At 32.7% G+C, this 21,826-nt stretch overlaps 1 long non-coding RNA gene across 1 annotated transcript in view; it reads right to left on the minus strand.

Annotated features, from left to right (window-relative positions):
* The window catches only part of LOC145306597 (uncharacterized), a 28,991-nt gene extending 13,890 nt beyond the window's left edge, over window positions 1-15,101 (minus strand). The window contains exons 1-2 of the long non-coding RNA XR_013875072.1: window positions 14,932-15,101; window positions 6,291-6,485 (exon numbers count right to left, since the gene is read on the minus strand). This is a non-coding gene — a long non-coding RNA (uncharacterized LOC145306597). The remainder of the gene's footprint in view (window positions 1-6,290; window positions 6,486-14,931) is intronic.
* Window positions 15,102-21,826: the final 6,725 nt, after the last annotated feature.

The raw sequence follows: 21,826 nt of genomic DNA on the forward strand, positions 1-21,826 counted from the left end.
ATAAATATTTCAATTATTATCTTTACACATGATTAAAGGAAACATATATCCTATCATAAAGTAGTTTGGTTCTCCAATACAATGAAGCTTCTTTTAAAGGCTAAGGAAAGATTTATCTCTATCTAAAGGGAGGATATCTCTTCCATCCTCCCAAAAATGATTTTTTCCTTTGTCCTTTTATAAAACTAAATTGAAAGTAACGTGTCGATTTCAACCCCCACCCCCTCATTCACTCAAGTGTCCCTATAGACCTCTAGGGGTATAGCCGTTTGTTCATAACCCACATAAGTTCATAACCCTTAATCTACTTTGATGAAAATCCCAAAAGTTTTTAAACCTACAAATGAGAATATACATTTTTAAACTTAATAAAACCTTCAATAAATATGTATTTATTTTTTTCAAAGTATTTATTTACAACCCCCTATCAATCTATCATCTTGACTGTCTCGTATATAAACACCCACATTTTAGCCTCGTTATGGATTAAGAAAAGGGGGAAAATTATCCCACATATAAATATTTCTATAAGAGTATTTCACCATTACTACAGATTTTACGGGGGGGTAAAATAGCGAATTAATTCAATTGCCTATCAAAAATATGTATGTAACATTAATCTGTTTTAAAAGCACTTAAACAAGTTAATCATTAACAAGGATAACAACATCCATAAACGCGAAGCACTGAAACGGTAGGACAAACTGACATTAACACGTGTATAGTGTCAGAACTGAATAATCAGAATATAAATGTATAAGAATCAAAGCAAAAGTGTAAGTAAATTTGTTGAAAAACTGATTGATACAGGATAATGTTTATGGACATACTTACATTTTAAGGACTTTATTATAGAGTTGCTTCGCTTATTACATTATACTTTGTTGTCCCAGGAATCAATATACCAAAAATAAGATCAATCGGATGATTAGATCACGTAAAAATTTGTTGTTGAAAAAGTAAAAAATCAACATGTTTAAGATGGACGTACGGACATTTTGGTAATGATTATAGAGTTGCTACGCTTTCTAAATCGTACCTAACTACTAAAGGAATTACCATGCAAAATTTGAAATCGATAGGACATTTCTAGCATGCCTAAATTAACGAAAAAAGCTATCCGTTACGGACGTACGGACGGACCGACCCTAATTAAAGAAAAGCTTCGCTTTTAAAAAGTACAATAGAAAAACTAAGCTTTATCTCTAAAACAAATATCAATTAAACTATAATTTTATCCCTTTTAGGAGAGAACAGATTATGAAAAATTGGGCAAGAATATTAGTATAAATATAAGAAATAATTCAAAACGCTACAGAACTTAAAATGATTTATATAGAAGGATGTCTAAGGGATAGGACAAAGGAAGATAAAGTAACGAACAATAATAAAGGGCTAGGTAAGAATTTTGATAAAACTAATAAAATAATTAGGGAAGGAGGAGACATAGGACTGTTAATAGTAATTGTCTGTAAAGTCTAAAATACAACTTAGTAGCTTATAGCAAATACAAATATTACAAATTACTTTCTTTTTATATAAAGGGAAATTTTGTTTATGGTAATTATTTTATTATTCATTGTTTGATCCCTAGCCTCCATGTATATAATAAATTATCTATTTAAAAAAAATGTTCCAAAAGATAAACAATAAGAGTAAACAAACGTCAAGTGTTATCTTATCAAAATTAACTATATGGAAAAGAGCTCAATTTTTATGCATTAAAAATATACTATAGACCAAAAATCATAATCAAACCATGAAGTTAAAATAATTTTGCTTAAATATGATTTTCAATTTAGTTGAATCAAAGATAATTTTCAAAATAAAAAGCTTAGAACCTGGATTGGACCTCGTGAAAAAATAAAACGAATTTTTAAAAAATACAAATGAGCCTACTGTGGCAAAATTGTAAACTTCAAATTTTTAAGGATTGAACTCGTTATATAATTCTTAAAGACTGCTTAAATAAACAATTTATTTAAGCATTATATATTTTATCATTCATTCAACTTTTTATGCAATAGATATTATACATAAATTAAAACTTAAATTTTAGAGTTATCTTTAACGTTTTAGCATCTAGACTATGATAGATTTTAAATATAATGGTAAATAAAAAACAGTGAAACAGTTTTAGATATTTCATTCAAAAAGGATTATCTACAGCAATTATTAGAAAAGTAAATAAAAATATTAATATCCATGGATTTCCAAATTCAATAAATGTCACTATGACCTTAGTCAAACATTTGATAGATTTTGGAACAAAAAGAATAAACGTTTAAGCAATCCTTATATAAAAGTAAAAGGATCGGTGTCAGTCTGAACTAAAAGAAATCTCTTACCACTGAACCGATATGGTTCTTAACAGAAAAGCTTCTCATAGGTCCTAAGAAGGTGATTTTTAACTCTTAAAGTTTTTTGTAATGGCTATTCTCTTTTAGGTGATTATTATAAAGTCAAGTCCATTGAAATTTTTTATAAGGATTAATTTAATTCATACATTTAAATTCAAAGAAATATGGAATCAAGAAATTTGAAAATGAAAATAATTTCTATCCTCTTAACAAGTTTGAGATAATCAAGTGCCTGATCTGTCTTCTGTCTTTAAAGCCCACACTTTGATCCCGTTGGATTTTTTGACACAGGCGCTTTTAAGTAACAAATACAAAAGAATGTTTAAGCCAACGAATCTGCGAACGTGTTATTAACAAATTTACGATTAGCAAGATGCTTATAATAAAACAGCAAGTTGTACGAACTTAAATAAATAAAGAAATTACTTTTTAATTTTCGCGGAAGCTTTGCAAATTGCACTTACGGGATTTTGAGCTATTTTCCAGATATATGTCCTAAAAAATAGTATGATGCGTAGAGGTCCTTTCCTCCTACCTTGACCTTACATTTTAAAAAAATATCATTAGAAAAAAATACAGCGGTTTGTTTTAATTAACAGTTTTTGCATTGAATTTATTTGTTAAGCTTAGCAAAATTTCTTGCAAATTTCATATTAAAAATAAGAAATTTTGTTTCCTAAAAATTCTCCTTTAAAATGCTTGTAACAGGCCTAACTTATTAAACAAGTGCTTTAAGCCCAGATATCCATTCACACTTATGCTGCCAAACATTGCGCTGGGGGGAGGGGGGGGGGCTAGGGCAGATTGGGTCACAAAATATCTGAGGGGAGATAAATACAAAACGATAGAAATACGTTCGTTGGTAACCGTAAAAAATTAAAAGGTTATTTTAGAAAAGATTCAGTTACGCTATTTAGTGCGAAAATAAAAATTTCAGTGTCCTATGATATATAGCAATCAAGATATTCACATTTTATTACAATTGAAACTCAATAGGAAAAGGTATCTTAACCTAGAAAATCAGCGGTCTATTTAAAAAGAAGCTAGGTAAATTTTCTCTTATAACTAAACTGGCGAAAGTAACATTACCTAAAGATGCGCTTAATATATGTATAGACTAAAATCTACTTCTATAGAATCAGTAAAAGTGTATGAAAATAGAAAGAAGTTCCTGTTCTAAGTTGTCCGAATTTTGCAAACTTAGTAGAAACGTCCTTAATTATCAAAAAAAATCTTACATAGACTAACACTTTAATGAAAACTTTCTTTTGAAAGCAAATTGAACAAAAACTGAGATAATTTGAGTAAATTTATTGCAAAAATGTAGGAACACCATGCATGATATTTAGCTATCTTTGGCGGGGTGTGTGAGAACACCCCTCAGCGGATAGAATTTAGGTCAAATTCCACGCTCAACAAAATTCGACTTAATTGCTTTGCCCATTAAATCAAATAGCAAACGAAATTTTCAGCAAGCTAAGGACATTCATCTATCTATCCATCTATTGATGTATCTATCTATCTATGTGTGCCCACCAACAATTTATTCCCCCCAATATTGACACTTACATAACACTTGATAACACCCCCCCCCCCCCTAACATAGTGTATACCCAACATACAAAATTAAAATACCCATTAAATGTAAGAAAAAATGTAAAGAGACAAACATTTATTTTGTATTAAGCTTTCAAAACATTTCCCTCTCTTTAAACAAGGATAACATTGCTCAAGAGTAACACAACAATAACAATAAGAATTTCTCCTGTATCATTTATATCTAATTGTTCTGGACCATAATTTTCAATGGCTTATTGACTAAACAAGAACTTTATATTTAATTTTTGAAATCTAATATATAAAATATGAACAACTATTTTTGTGGTGGTGTAATGTTAATAAGGATCACAACCAAGAAATCATAAAATTAATAACAGTTACCTTATTTTATTTTAATTTTAATATCAGTGGAAAGCTGTCCATTATGTGATAAATAACGATTAGAGCCATACTAAAAAATCATGTAACGTATCGTATCAATCTTTTATTATATAAAATAAAAAGGAGTAAAGTCGGCTCAAAGTTTCACCAAATTGACTGGAATTAAACTTATATTTTGTCACTTTACTATCCGCGCAAAGCTGTTAAAAGGTGCGATAAATAACCATTGAAGAATATTGACAGCGGCGACAGAAACACTCAATAAAACATTTATATAGGTATCAATATTTTCAATTAATTTTTGCTAATGCAAATCTAAAATTGAAAACATAAAATCGTAACCCAGAAGATTTTCCTAACTACAAAAATAAAAATTGCAAACTTATTTTAAACTTCAGTGTTAATGTTGAAAATTGAATATGGACAAAGTATTTAAAAATATATGAAGAATATTGTCCGTTCTTCTTTATAGATTTGAGAAACAATATCTAATAGTAAAAATTAATAGGTAGTTACAAATCATAAGTTAAAACAGATAGAAAAATTAAAGTGAAGGGATCTTAACTGCTAATTTAAAACCAATTAACATCCAACTGAACTGCTAAACTGAAGAGGGTGCCATGTTCAAATATATTTCAATAAATATCTAACTTAAGAAGTATTAAACTTTTTCACTCAGTGAATTTATCATCCAAGTTGTATTTAACGAAGGTACCCAAAATGTTTAAATCAACAAAGGAAAGAGGTTATTATAAAAAGTTTGGGTACTAATATTATTCATTGTCCAATATCCCTTCCCTCACTAAGAAAGGAACCTACCAATGGTACAACGAAATATTATGCAAATACAAAGGGGATTATGCACTAACGAGAGCAAGTGATTCTAAGCACCCCCCAGCCCTGATACCAAAATCTTTGTGAATATACCAGGGTTATGTTTTATATAGTTATACCAACTTTAAAGATTAAGTTTCACCATGGTTTTCTATGAATACTTTTAAACATTAAACATTTTTTTATGAAATATCATCACAAAGGTTTTGTTGAGTTCAAAGGTTAAAATAAAATAATACACCAAAACATAATCAAATGCTGTAAATCAAGAAAGAACACTAATAAAACGGTTTGTAATATTACAAATTACTATCCCTTTGTCTAAATTAACACTTTTCATTAAAAAAGTTTGTTTGTGTCACAGCAGTTTGAACTCAACAAACCATTTGATGATATATAGCCAAAAAACGCCTTACACCTCAAAGCCTTTATTATATAGGTAAAACCATGGTAAAACTCACTTTTTTAAATTGATATAACGATATTAAACATAACCCCAGTATATTCACAAAAAAACATCATGAATCTCTGCTGGAAGGTGCCTAGAATCATTAGCTCTCGTTCATACATAGTCACCTTTAAGGAAAAATTTACTTTCAAACCTAGTACAAGTATTCTTTATCCAACTAAATCTTAGTTCTATTTTGCATGCTAACAATGTTTGTTAAATTTTGCTCAGAGCCACATTTTGACATAAGGAGGTTACACATTAATCTTGCAAAAAATTTTGTAAACTGCAACTTCAAAATAAACAGAATTTTTTTTTAAAGACTTAAGTAATAAAAATAGTCTTAGGAAAATGTATTTCATAAACCTAAAATATTCTAAAAAACTTTTTTTGTCCGAAGCTAAAGATCTAAGAAAGTGCTAATCCGAATAGGTTAGAGTTTTTATGTCTTAAGATTGTTTAGCAATTTTCTAGACTACCTTCTGCACTGCCCTAGAGGCTAGAGGCGTAGCTACTATTTTTTAATTAAATTTGAATTAATAAAACTATTAAGATTGTAAATACTAGTTTTAAGGGATAGATTAATATGAGAAACAAAATCTTTTTCTAAATGGGAGATAAATGAAAACAAAATAACATTAACTTAAGGGGATGGGTTAAAATTTTATTTACTCCCATTAACTTATCATTGCATAAAAATGTCTTACCTAAAATTATATAAGTTCAGCAGACTCTTGAGATTTGATAAATTTTGTGAGATGCTTTGACAATCGAAGAAGCTTATCACTGATTAAAAGTTTATTATAGTTCAGTAAGCGGTCAGTACAGCTTCTAGCGGCTTCAGTAGGCGGCATCCTGTACGGCTTCAGTCTGCATCCAAGCGGCTCATGCAACTCTAGGGTCTGAAAAAAGAAAATCATTTAGAATCATGATGTAATAGTTATTTATTGCATCGTATTATTAGCAGCTTTCCGCGGATATAAAAAGCACGGGCTAACAAAACTAGATTTGAAATAATTGTATATTTTCATATTCGTAAAAAACGTATATATTAAGATACAAGATTTTTCAGTAAAGCTTAGAACCAGCGGATATTAATCGGTTTGGAAGCCTTACTGGAAAAACTAATATATATCAATATTCTTTATATGCAAGAGGAAATATTTTGAACTGATACATCCTAGATTTGGAAAAGCTTTACTAAAATATACATAGTAAAGAGTAACATATACCAATATTTATTTTAATTTTAAGTATCATATATTTAAGTTAATACACAATAAAAAATAGCATGTATAGACTTTAAAAATTTAAACCAATAGGTTGAAATGGTTTTGATTTGTCAAAAATAAAACTATAAAATTATTTAGTTTAATAGAATTTTACTTCTAATGTTTTTAATACAAGTTTAAGTAAATAAATTTAATTAGGTATACAATATTTATCTAGTAATAGATCATTGAATTCCCACTATGAAAACATATCAATGAAATGTTTATCAAAAACAAAATAAACTTACGAGTAAGAATCAATTAATCACTTGCGAATAGGAAACAGCCGAACTAACTGACCCATAACCCCCCCTCCGTCCAACCTGGCGGCTACAGGCAGCGGGTGTCCTGTCCTGACCTATCAGTCAGGAAGGTGCAAATGTAACGGACAGACAGACATAAAGCCAGCCAGAGGAGGACATACAGCCATCAATTCAACTTCCTCCTTCACCAGAAGATTTGTTGCTTGCAAAAGCAGAATTTGAAAACTCGCCGAAGTCAGCTGATTACACGCGTAGCAAGTTCTCCGAGAGGTAAATAAAAAGAGGAGGAGTTGAGAAAAAAAAATGCGGGAAAGGGGGAAATTATAGAGACTAAGAGGAAGGGGGGAGATTAAACTGCGCCGCTACATTTTATATCGGAGAACTTCACTTGAACCTGATTTTTTCAAAGAATACTCTATGAAGATAGCTTTGATTTACAGGGTGGTTGGACCTAAAAGTAGAATTTAACCAAAAGACTGTTTTCAGAAAAGACGAAAATCATTTCTGATATTTTAAGGGTGCATTTGTATAATGTTCGAGCTTTAGTGAGTAATGTTGTAAAGACGACATTTTTCCTGTCTGTGTCTCTGGTATCGGAGATAGGATAGAGTGGTCTGGGCGCACCCATAGAATAAGGAGGAATAGAAATGAAAACCCTAAATATTTCTGGGAAATTTGAAGGAATCTTTGACTTGCGCAGTAAAGACAATAATGCTAAAGTACAAATCACAATGACTAGTTGTCACTAGTACATACTCTTGTTTTAATTTTGGTAAGTACAATTGACCACATTTGTAATTTTAAAGGATCAGCTAAATGGGTACAGCCCCTTCCTCCCCCCTTCCACAAGTTAATGTATGGATGTAGTTGCTATCATGTATAAATCAGCTGTTTAAAAACAAACATAAGAGCGCAACCTAGTTTTATAATATTAATACGGAGACCAATATTTTTTTTGTAAAATTTACATAATTAAATATTTTTAAGGCTTAATATGCACATTAAATTCATTTTTAATCCATTGTGAATAGGGAAGAGGAAGCTGGATTCTTGGGTACATGGCTTTTAGTAAACTATTGTAAAAGGAATTTATTTTGAATATTTTTTCTGAATAATTACTGAAATCATGTTATTTACTAACAGCCCTATAGCCGTTTTGGTCTTTCAAAAGTTTCAATTTTACTTCAGGCTAGCCAGGCAGAATCTTCTACCTGGATTATATTCTATACTTTATCTTCTTTGGGCACACCCCATGTGGCAAAGGCAGTTTTTGTTTTGATTTTGTGGAGAAAAGGATATAATCATCTTTTTCAAGAGACATGATGTCTCTGTTTGTGTATCAAGCTGGTAGTGCAAATAGGTGCTTTATGAATGCTACAAAAAAGGTATGTTTGTGATTTATCATTTTATCCCACTCTAAATAAATAATAGTATTTTAGCTTGGTGAAATTGGGAGATATTTTCTAGTGTAAATATATGTTGTTTTTTTTTGGTGAAAAAATGATAAAAAGAAATAAGGGGGGGTTTTTAATGCAACCATCTCGTAATCAATGTATAAATGGCACTAAGAATTTGAATTTTTATCTGAAATTTTGCATGAATAATCCTTGGTAGGTCTATTTTCCCTAAATGGGACAAAAAGTTGGAAAAGTAATGGCTAACAGCTGGCAGCTCAGCCGTTAAGCCATTTTTTGCCTTTTTTTGAGGCAAATCCATTACAAAACCTATCTACTCATAATACTCTCTGCTGCTCCAAAATGTTTTCAAACAGTTCTAACCAGTAGTTGCTGGTACTAGAAATCTAAAAAAATGTTTTTTGTATCATTTCAAATGATTTAAAGCAAAAATATGTTTAAAATAGTTGATTCCTATGTAATTTAAGACACATTTGCCCTAAAAATAGCAAAAAAAACAGCGGAGCCATTAGCTGTTACTTTTTCAACTTTTTGTTCGATTTTTATAACACAAATTGTTTTTTAAGTATGAATAAGTAATTAATATCTTATTTATAATGTTTTAAAATGTACCAATTCTGTATTTCTTATTGCAGGATTGTTAACTGTTTCTATGAGTTTATAAAAATTGACAATCACCTTTCTTTGTCATTCATCCTATTCCTGGCCAAAGCTTTTATAACTGGACATATGTTACATCATAATTGAAAAACCGGCCTTGTTTGGATTGTGGCCGTAACACTATAGATTGAGGTACAGCAACAAAACCACAACAAAACTATAGAGAAACTGATCAGTAAAGCAAAGACATGTGCATAGATGAATTAATGTGGGGGGTGGGAGTGCAATATCATCCATGGAGAGGAAACAATTTTACACTTTTGCACAGAAAATGATCCAATGGTTTTATAGAACGGAGAGTCATATTGGCCTAGCATTTAAAAAGATCTGCGATATTCCAATTCAATGACAATAAAAATAATTGAACACCCTGTACAAAAAAAATGTATATTAAAAAAATTACCAGAAAATTTTGTATCAAAATCACATTGAATGCCCTTTTTTCTTAATTGAAACATATTTTCCGATTATATTTTTTTTTCTTCTAAAAGCTAACTTTATTGCAACAAAAAATTGCTCCTATTCCACATGTGCGGTTAGGACATTTTCTTACCGGAGAATATTTACAGGGGGAATTAACGGAGGGAAAGAGACGCAGTGGGGTAAAAGGGAAGGGTCATGTCTCCGATATTAGACTTATACTAGAGTAAAAGTATTTACAGAATTTGCTTATACTCAAGAAATCTAATGGATAAATGAATATTGGGTCAGTGATCAAAAATATCTGAAAAAAATTATTAGGGAAAATTTCATTTAAAAAAACATCTAAGTTAAGTCTATTTCAAAAAGATACATTGGGGGGGGGGGGGGAGAGACTATGAAAATAGTAGGAAAAGAGGGAAAGTGCTAGAAGGGTCACTGCTTTAAAGGCATGGGAGAAAAGCCTTGCTTATGTATCTATCTATTGAGTCATGTTATCTATCTATTATTATTCTATTTCTATTGTATCTATCGGGTCGAATTTTAATATTCATAGAGCAAGAGATAAGTAAATTAGTAAAGAAGAGTAGGTTCATGTGGCTGCTATGACTTGTCCAATTTTCACAAGTTCGACAGGATATCTATGAAAGATGAAAATCCGCAAAATCTAATTAAAAAAAAAATTCCTTTATCCCTGTATAGAATAGCAAGGCCATTACAAGTACATATGGATGTACAATATTGATACACTACAAAACTGTAACACGCCACGCCAGAAACCTAGTTCTTTATCATAATGCAAAGTATAGAACGATGTATATTGTTCGTTAATGCCTCTGTCGCTTTAGATGCAGTAACTGCTGATTCTATGGGCTCTACACTTCAGGGAATTTAGCAACTGTTCCTCTGATGGTTGTAAGATATTTCCAGAGATGTGGGAAAACACTACCCCCCTCCCCCAAACAATTTATTGTCAGACAATCTAAATTCTGGGATCGGGCGTGTTGTTTGACGGAGCCATCAGAGTCAATTATCAGTTCAAGTTAAACAGGCTACTCCATCAAACATTTTATTTTAAATATTACAATAGAATTTTATTCGTAAATGTCCTCACTTTGTTGTGTGATATTAAAGTCTGTATTTGACTATGGAATCTGTGAATAGTATACTAAATAGGGGAAGGAGAGATAAGATAGGGTGTGTTACAGAACACAAGGATAAATATATCACTAAACAAGCGCAGCTCAGGATTTGAATAGGTTGTCTAGCAATAAAACAAGAAAAATGTTTATTTGTATTTATATAACAATGTATAAAGTTACAATTTTTTTATTGCTTTAGAATGGTTTAATTTTCTAAAATCAAAAATATTGCTTGCTTAAATAATTAAGAGATAAAAAATTTATGGAAAAGTCTTACTTCTAGACTTCTAGTTCTAAACTGATAAGGAATAAAAAGGGAAAGAGAAATTCAAAGGGGTGTTGTATCAATGTATAATCGCGTGTTTAAACTATAACTATAAGGGGAGAATAAAAAGGGGGAATATAGGGGCGATTATTTAGTAGATTCATACGGTGTGTGCATTCACTAACGCATATGAATCAAATTCAACACAATCTATAATACAAAGTAGCTTGATGTCTGTCCGTCTGTCCGTCTGTCCGTCTGACCGTCTGTCCGTCTGTCTGTCCGTCTGTCTGTCTGTCCCTTAAGATCTTGGTAACCACTGAACCGATCGGATTCTACTCTTCAGGGAATATACCTACTGGTCCTGTGGTGGTTTTAGGCTATTTTCTTGGGGGGTGGGACACCCCCAACCCCCCCCAAAAATAAAAAAAATCCAACCCCCAAAATTTTTTTTTTACATTTTTTGTAAAATCTCAGTAACTGCTGATCAAATTGGGCTCTACCCTTCTGGGAATATACCTACTGGTCCTCTGGTGGTTTTAAGCTATTTTCTTGGGAGGTGGGACACTCCAACCCCCCCAAAAATAAAAAAATCCCCACTTCCAAAATTTTTTTTTTTTAATTTTTTTAAACAAAAACCAGTAATTGGGGTGGGGGAACCCCACTGCAACATGGGGCAAAGCCCCCATGAATCCCCCCCCCCAAAAAAAAATCAAAATATATTTTTTTTTATTTTAATTTTTGTGTATGCGAACAACTTAGGTCTAATTTTTACGAATTGAAATTTTTTTGTATTCGGCAAACAACCTGGGTTTAATTTGTACAAATTAAAATTTTTCTGCATAAAGCGCACAACCTGGGTTTAATTTTATCACAGAGTAATTAAACAAAGAATATTTTTTTGAATATTTCTATTAAGGAGGGTTGACTTCCCAAAACTATATAGGGCGAAGCTCCTAGAGGCTAGGGGCGAAGCCGCTAGTCATTATATAAAGAAGCAAGTTTTTTTTGTCTAGCGATGGATCTCTAAATGCTGAACCAATATGGTTCTCCTTTACAACAAAGCTTCATGTAGGCCCTGGGAAGGTTATAACTATTTTGTGAGAGGGCATTTATACTCCCCTTAAGAGAAATTACCCCAAAAAATACCAAACTCCCTCTAAAAAATAAAATTTTCCCTTATAAAATTAAAATCAAAATCAATAACGTATTTTTTACCTTTCCAAAAAGAAGCTTTCACAATATATGTTGCTGTGAATATATGCGGACATAATGGCACACCATTTATACAAGAGACACGGACGTGAATATGTAAGTTTAATGTATTTAATTTTTTCTCAAGTGTGCTTTCCCTACTGGCATTATATGTATATGTGAACTATAATTTTGAGAATATGTGCAATAGACAAATCTAGTCATCAATTAACACTTCGAAAAAAAACATTTCACTATTTTTAGCTAATATTTCATTTATATTTTTTCAATATAAAGACCAACTATTATATACACTGCTTAATAAATTTTCAAATATATCCTATTATATAAAGTAATAAGCTTTTTTGTCTGTAGCGAAGGATCTTTCTAACCACTGAACCGATATAGTCTTCCTTTACATTGAAGCTACTGAAAGGTCTCAGGATAGTTTTAGGCTATTTAAAAAAAAAAAAAAGTCTGGGTAGGTATGGTAACTGTTTTATATTCTTTTGGATATAATCCCCCTAGATTCGAGGGGCGCAGTCACTAGTATAAAAATAAACGAGGATAACAAAATCCATAAAAGCAAACCTGAGAAATAGCTCACTTAATATTTAGTATTAATCTATCCCAAATTATTAATTTAAAAATCATAACATTTAGATAAAACTTCAGTGTTAATGATTGTAGAGATGCTACGCTTTCACTACTTAACAGTTACAGGAAGCATCACGCATAGTTTGAAATAAATAAGAGAAAACGCCTAAATTCAGTTGTATGTTACGGACGTACTTACTGACCGACACCAAATATTGAAAAGCTTCGCGAACGGAAAGTTCTTAAATATTCCAATGGGAAAAGGGTTTAAGTGCTGGGCGGAAAGGGACATTTTGCTGTTTATTACACATTCCCCAAAATTTCATAGCGTGATCGTTGACTCAACAACTTAGTAGTTTTTTTTTAATTTTCATTGGTTTGGTTCATAAAGTAGTGACCAAACGTTTCAACCACTAATTGTAATAGACATCAGGGATAATTTTGTTAATCAATGTAAATTTATTGGTCATAGTCTTATCCCTTTAGATCCCTGGTTTAAGTGACAAAGAGAATAAGAAAAAAAATTAAAATATTGTGTGCATTCAATTCCGTGTAAGGTCACATTCGCAAAATATTTCATACTCCCTAACTATTTCATATTCGCAATACAATATAGAGAAGAGTTATTTCTCATAGTATTATGGTCAGCTATCCACGGATATTAAGAACAAAAATCTAAAAATTTAATTTTTGATAGACCTTCGGGGCCGAAAGCCCAGGCTATCATAACATATTATTTTCATGATTTTTAATAATATTTGTAGGAAAAAAGTCTGAAATAAAATAAGATATACGATTTTTCAGCATGGCTTAAACCCGGTTCTAATCCAGCAGTTATTAATCTGCTTCGTAGCAATAAAGAAAATAGTCTTAAATTAGAAAGGGAATAAAAAATTGGCCTTTTTTAATGATAATGTAATACATGTGCGCAACTGAATGCACATAATTATGTAATATGTGCTTATATAGTTAATGTGGGAAAAATTATTAAAAATTGTTATTTTTAGGCGTAATAAATATTTATAAAGACTATTAAGTAAACAAGGATGATAACGTCCAAAGAGCGAAGGTTAATTTAAATCAGACTGACTAACGAACATTAACGAAGTGAGACTGGACTTTTAATATAAAAGAAACTATAGATCGTTATAAAGATGCAATTCCAAAAAATACAGAATCAAAAAAAATTATAAATGCAACTAAATTCGTTAGAAACAATAAAAAATGTAAAACATCTTTATGCCAAGTTTAAAGCGACTAAATACAATTTTGAAACCCTTTATATAACGATCAGAAGGAAGACCTTATTTGTAGAAAAGTATCATGCCAGGTTTGAAATCTATATAGCAAATCTAACATGCCTATCAAATTAATAAGACTAACATACCTACAGTATTTATAGAAAAGCTTCACATTCAATATGGTTTGTCCTTACGAATAAACTATTTTGCCGAAAAGTTTCGCTTTCAATGGCTTAAACTAAGAACCCATTCTTCATGAGAAAATATATAAAACCGTGGGAATCTTTCGAATTCAACTTTAAAAAGCCCCTGGAGACGCAAATAAGTGTCACTTGCTTCATTGATTATTTAAATTATTGTCAAAATACTAAAACAATTTAAACATTTTTAATAGAAGATAGTTTGGGTCCGATCAAATTGTTTAATAGAGTGTTAGTTCAAGAAATTTTATCCAAAAAAAGGGAGTAGGTTCGCTAAAAATCCGTAAAAGTTTTGAGTTTTAAGTTAAAAACAATAGTTTAACAATAAAAATTTAAGTAAACTTTATAAAAAATTGTTGTCTAAAGTTCTTTACAATAAGAAATACACATATTAGGTGAATATTATCGTTCTACAACTATTTTTAAGCAATAAACTCACACCTTTACGGATTTTTAGCGCAACCAATCCTCCCGTTCTGCATCTCTAAAGATTATTTTAGAATGTACCCAAATGTAACTTCTGATAATGACTATAGTGCTGCTTCGCTTTCTAAATATAATTTTTTAAAATTGGGCAGAACAATTCTAAAGCATAAAGAAGCGTTCAGTGCCATCAATTACGGACGAACAGACAGGCCCTAAATGCAGGAAAGCTTATCTAATAAATAAATACAACCTACCTTAATCAAAGCATCATCAACTGAAATAGAAGGCAGAAAGTTCTTAAAATCACTACAAACTTTTATTTATATATAATAAAAGTATTATAGAGAAGCTACACTAAAAGTCATATGCTCTTTAGCAAAGCATTCACATATGTTGATACTACGACACCATTCACAAACTAACTTCAATTAGTTTTCTTATTAGAGCCGGAATATTCACGTACACATTGCCGTCAACCCTTAGTGGCCGATCACAACAAAAATCAAATAAATTTAAGAATAAAAGATTGAATTATATAAAAGTATATAAGAGTTAAAACATAGAATTGTCAAAGTGTACTGAATTAAACAGTAAAGGCATTTATATCAAGGGGACACTTTACAAACCCGCAAAAAAATCCGGATATTTTTAATAGCGCAGCTTTTTTATAATCAGGGTATGTCAATACGCCGTTAATATATGGCTAAAACGTCTTTTTTACATGGATAATATTAAGTTTTACCTAAAAAGAAATTAGGATAGGTGAAAGCAAACTGCTTATTTATTAAAAATTAAGACAGAAAAATATGAAGTTTGTCTCAATTATCATTGTTGGTGACAAAACATTATTTAAATTTACGTGAATTAATTTCAACTAGAATGGGAAATGTATCTAATTCCAAAAATCCACACAAATAACGGCTACATTTTCGATTAAAATCACTTCATTGTAAGGACGTCAATTTCAGGGCATGAGGAGGAAAAAACTCGTTGTTTTATCATTTAGAAAATCAAACATAACTAGGACGATTCCCTTGGTCGATATGATATAATCGTGTTACATTACAGTGCCAGACTTGAGCAGTCATAATTGTATTGTTATACTGAAGGTGTTTTGCCACTCTAGAATTCGCAATACTACTGTTGTTTTAAATGCAGGGTTTAAGCCCAAGGTAATGACATATGTTGTAATCAAAGTACGAGTCAATTAAATATGCATATAATAGGTAGCCAGTAATAGGAGGTCTATTTGTGTGCCCGTGTGTCAGTAGCATCAGATCTCGCTCACTAGACTGATTCTCCAAGAAGAAAAAAACCACCCACCTTACAATTCTTTTTTTTTCCCTTTTCCTTTTTAAGAATGAATCTTTTCTTTAATTATGGTAGGTCCGTCAGAACGTCAGTCCGTAACGGTTAGCATTTTTTCGTGTAAAGGTTAACTATTTTCGTTAATTTAGACATGTTAGAATTATCCTATCGCTTTCAAACTTTGCATGGTGATTCCTGTAGTAGATAGGTACGATTTAGAGCTCGTAGCAACTCTATAATCGTTTCCAGAATGTCCGAACGTCCATTTTAAACATGATGGGCTTAAAACTTTTTAAACAAATTTTTATGTGCTATAATTATCTGATTGATCTGATTTTTTAGTACCAATTCCTAGGACAACAAAGTACAATGTTATAAGCGAATTATCTCTATAATCAAGGATCTCACCGCTGAACCGATCGTGTTCTCCTCAACAGGTAGATTCTCATAGGTACCAGGAAGGTTTATGACTATTTTGGGGGAGGGTACCACCACCCTCCCATAGAAATGACAAAAAATCAAAAAAAAATTAATTCAAAGAGAGTTCAACGAAACATAAACGTCAAACGCAACATAGACATATTTAAATATAAAAAAAAATAAAGTGCCACTAGAGGCCTCTAGGGGCGTAGCCGCTAGTAATCTATAAACCTCCTAATTTACTTTATCCAACGAAGATGGGGACATTGGTCTATAAATTATACCAGCCTAAAAGTTTATGAATTCTTTCTGCCATTCGTTGGCCAAGAAATTTTAGGACTTGATTAGGTGGTACAAAGTAACAGATCCAAGTTTTTTCCACATATTTTTTTAATTGTCCATTATTCAATACCTTAGGTATAATCTTTAAGTTTTCAGATAATGAAAAATGAATTAACCCCCTTTACCCCATGACATATTTATTGTGCACTAACAAATAAATATGTATTTACTCTACTCCCCCTAACCTTATTTTACCAACCCAACCCCATAGGGTGAGGTTGTAACTTAACCAATTTAATTCATATTAGATATTTGGACACTTGTTTTATATAGAGCTTCATGCATAATATATCGATAATGCGTCACCCACAGCAACTTTTTCTTGAGTTCTAAATATTGAACTTTGCAATATGAATAAACTAGTGGCTGCTATGCCCCTGAAGGCTTCTAGGGTCACTTAAGGAGGGAACTCAAGTCGACTCCAACATTTTCAATTTTAATTGAAAAAATTAAAATAAATTTTTCTATTGTGGGGCCATTTCTCTTGGGAGGGTGGAAGTAGAAGTACCTATGAGAAGCTACACTGTAAAGGAGAACGATATCAGTTCAGTGATTAGCGAGATCATTCTGTACAAACAGACAGGCAGATACACAGACAGACAGACACACAGACAGATAGACATCCTGTTACTTTTGTATAAAAATAACAGCATGTTAGAAAATGTCAGCCAGGAGGTTGTCGCGGAAGAGCTTGTCAGAAGTGCAACTACCTGGAGGTCAACACCATCAGATCTTCAGCAAAGTCTTCCAACCTACTCCTCACAGAGGACACATGTATCAGCTTATGAATTTTTATCTTAACTGGCCAGCCAATGCCGGCAGGACTGGTCCAAATCCTTCTACTCAAGGCCGGAATAGAACCCAACCCTGGCCCTGGAAAAATCTACATCTGTCCAGTGTGCCACGTCAAGCTAAAGACTAATGCTAAAGCTGTCCAATGTAGCAGATGTACTGAATGGGTACATTTTCGCAAACTGAACAACTGCAGCAACTTAAAATCAACCAAAGACTATGACAAATTGACCTATGTTTGTAGATCCTGCTTTAATGATCCTTTAACTTACCCACCACCTTCAAATTCATCCTCTCAACCCCATCAACCTCATCAACCCCATCAACCCCAACAACCTCAACAACCTCAACAATCATCGTCATCCAATCAAAACTACAACATAGACTACAAACTAAAAATACTACAATGGAACTGTAATGGAATCAAAACTAAAACACAGGAACTAATCTCATTCGTTAATCAACATCAAATAAAGGTTATAGCATTGCAAGAAACAAAACTGAACAACAACTCAACACCCCCAGACATACCTAACTTTACACTTGTCCGTAAAGATAGAACAAAGGACAAAGGAGGTGGTATAGCCATCTTTGTCCATAAATCTATACTCATTGCACAAGCACCGAATTTACCTGATGACGGCCATTCTGAAATCAATGGAGTGGAAATTGGCAACATCAAAATAAGGAATATTTATATTCCTCCCGTCACCAGCTGTGCACAAGGTTTTGTTCCAGATTTACAGCCTCTTTTATCTGAACCAGACTCTATCATCCTTGGAGACTTCAATGCTCACAATCCTTTGTGGCATTCAAGTATCCAGGACCCCAGAGGAGATAAAATTGCTGATGATATCGGAGACTCTAATTTCAGAGTTCTTAATGAAGATCTACCAACTCGAATCCCTACTAATGGTCAACCTACTTCTCCAGATATATCACTTGCCTCAACATCTTTACTACCTCACATTGAATGGGAAACCAAAACTGCTCTCAGCTCTGATCACTTACCTATCATCATCACTGTAAATACCAACATCCAGACAACAAAAAGTGATTTCAGAAAATATGTCAACTTTAAAAAGGCTGATTGGGACAAGTTTCTTAACATCACTGAAAACAGGTTTAACAGACTTCCAGAACCTGAAAATGTCCATAAAGCTGAGAAAAAGTTCCGCCAAATTATAAACCAGGCCTCCAAGAAAACTATACCTGGAGGCCGCATCAAAGATATTGTTCCTGAGATTCCAACATCAACTACTAACAAAATGAAAGAAAGAGATGAACTTAGATCCACTAATCCTGATTCTCCAGATATTCAAAATTTAAATAGAGAGATCCTCCAAGAAATTAATCAACATCGAAAATCAAAATGGAGAGAGAAAATCAGTGAGATCACAAGTGGCTGTTCTTCCAAGCTATTCAAGCTGATTAAAAACCTTAATGGCAAGAATTCCAGTAGCAATAACCAAGCCATTAAATTTAAAGGTCGCTACTTAACATCCTCACTTGAAATAGCTAATGGTTTCAACAAACAATATTCTTCAGTTGTTCGACACCAGAGTTCTAAAACATCCAGGAAAATAACAAAGAATATTAAAAAGAATAGCCTCGAAAATCCCATTTCTTTCACTGCCAAACAGACTGCAGAAGCTATTAAAGCTTGTAAAGCCTCCAAAGCTGCTGGACCAGATAATATCTTGAACCTGCACCTAAAACACCTTGGACCTAAAGGATTAGAATATCTTACAAAGATATTTAATCTCTCAATGGCAACAAGCATCATACCTGATATCTGGAAAACTTCGGTCATTATCCCTCTTTTAAAACCCAACAAAGATCCTCAAGAATCCAACTCCTACAGACCTGTATCCTTACTTTGTCCTGCAATAAAAATCCTGGAACGCCGCATTCTACCCACCCTCACTGAAACCTTGGACATTCCTGTTTTCCAACATGGATTCCGCAAGAACCACTCTACAGTCTCTGCCTTAAACGACTTCAATGACCAAGTTGCCAACGGTTTCAATAAACACAGACCTCCAGATAGAACAGTTTTGCTACAGATTGATCTTAGCAAAGCTTTTGATATGGTATCCCACGATAAGCTTCTTCAAGACCTGGGACAATCTGCACTTCCTGAATTTCTAAAAAGATGGTTCTGCTGCTATTTAAAAGGGCGACAATCTAAAGTTAACTTCAGGAATGTAACATCAAAATGCAGAAATATAAGAGCTGGAGTACCCCAAGGCGCTGTAACATCACCTATTTTATTTAATTTCTATCTCCGGAACCTGCCTAAACCTCCAAATGATGTTCAAATAATACAGTATGCTGATGATATCTCTATCTATGCTCCTGGCTTGGACATAGATGCTCTTACCAAATCAATCAACAACTATGTTCCCAGAGTCACTGAATTTCTCAATGAGCGAGAGCTAGTAGTATCACCTGAAAAATCCACAGTGACACTTTTCACTCCTGATACCAAAGAGTTCAAAATCCATCCACAAGTTATGATTGATGACATACTTGTCCCTCTAGAACATCACCCCAAACTCTTAGGTGTCACACATGATACTATGTACACTTTTTCCACCCATATACAAAACTCCACTAACTCTGCCAACACAAAAATAAATATCATGAAGTCACTCTGTGGCTCCGACTGGGGCCAGGACAAGGAAACCATGACAATGACCTACAAGGCCATTGCCAGAAGTGTGTTGGAGTATGCTTGTCATATATGGAGTCCTGTTATATCAGAAAACAGCTGGAAAAAGCTACAAAGATCTCAGAATCAAGCTCTAAAACTCATCACTGGCAATCTTAAAATGGCGTCAGAACAACACATTCATCAAGAAACTAAGATTCTTCCAGTTAAAGAACACTGCCTGATGAAATGTAAACAATATCTACTGACCTGCCATCAACCCGACCATCCAGGTGTTAAAAACATTCACAGACCACTGCCAGCAAGAAATCACCTGAAACCGACAATACAGAAATACAGAAAATTCATTAAAAAATACCTTCCCATTAATGCAGAAAACAGGAAGACTAAAATCAAGGCCATACACACATCTGAAGTAAAAACTGCTCTTGAAAATCTTCCTCCTAACAGAGTCCTTGGAATTAAACCACCGGACATTAATAAAGAAGAACAAACTCTTTCTAGACATGTCAGATCTCAACTCTCTCAATTGAGATCTGGCTTCAGCCGCAGACTAAACAGTTATTTACACAAAATTGACGAAAATATTGATGACAAATGCCCTAGCTGTAAAAACTCACCACATGACACAAGACACCTGTTTAACTGCCCAGACAACCCAACTAATTTAGATGTTTTATCACTTTGGACAAAGCCAAGATTGGCAGCAGATTTTCTTAAACTTGACGAGGGTTCTACCTGGCCTGATTAAATTTGCAATGAAATATATGAAGCTAATACATGTGCGTTAGCAGATACATGTGACCGTCCTCTGGAGGCTAACCAACCAACCAACAATGTCAGCCAGGACGAACCACTTTTGTTCCATGCTAAATCATTAATCCAAGTGCTATGACGATATTCCTTTATAGCGAAGCTACTCTGTAACTAGTTTGTACTTGCGATTATGCAGCTAGTGTCCCTTGTTGTAGCTAATATTTGTTATATGGCTAATATAGAAAATTTTCCCATAATTACTTATTGGCCACAGGAACCTTGTAAAAGTGTCTGACTCTGATTATGACGTAAAAAAAATTAGCCAATGAGAGGCCAGTATACACTGTAATTGACCAATGATAAAATTTATAGTGGCCTCTCATTGGTTAATTTTTTTTTGACGTCATAACCTGAGTCAGCCAATTTTACTAGGTTGTAGCCACAGTTGAAAATAAATTTAAAAACTTTTTGGTTACTTTATGTAAACACCTTTTTTTGCAGTTTTAAACAATACATTTATATATTGTTGACTTTTTATTAACATTTTAACCTTTACACAATATAACAAGGACAATTTTATCCTCAAGCAGCTAAATACGTAGCGCATCCGCTTGTCCCCGGAATGGTGGTGATTTCGAATGTGATCTCGGCTTTACATCGTGTTATTACTAAAAAAAGTTCTTATTGCTGTTATGTCGGGTGCACTACAATAATAGACAGAGATTTGCCTTTTTGCCCAAAACAAGCCTAACTCATTACCAAGCACAGAAGACTTCCTGACAAAGGTCGTGCAATCATAGAGTTTGTTGTCTGTTACTTAATCTAATACCCCGGGTGATTGGACAAAAAAGTGATAT

The sequence above is a fragment of the Acartia tonsa genome, chromosome 14 (assembly GCF_053477335.1).
Source record: "Acartia tonsa isolate MP-2025a chromosome 14, ASM5347733v1, whole genome shotgun sequence".
Lineage (NCBI taxonomy): Eukaryota > Metazoa > Arthropoda > Copepoda > Calanoida > Acartiidae > Acartia > Acartia tonsa.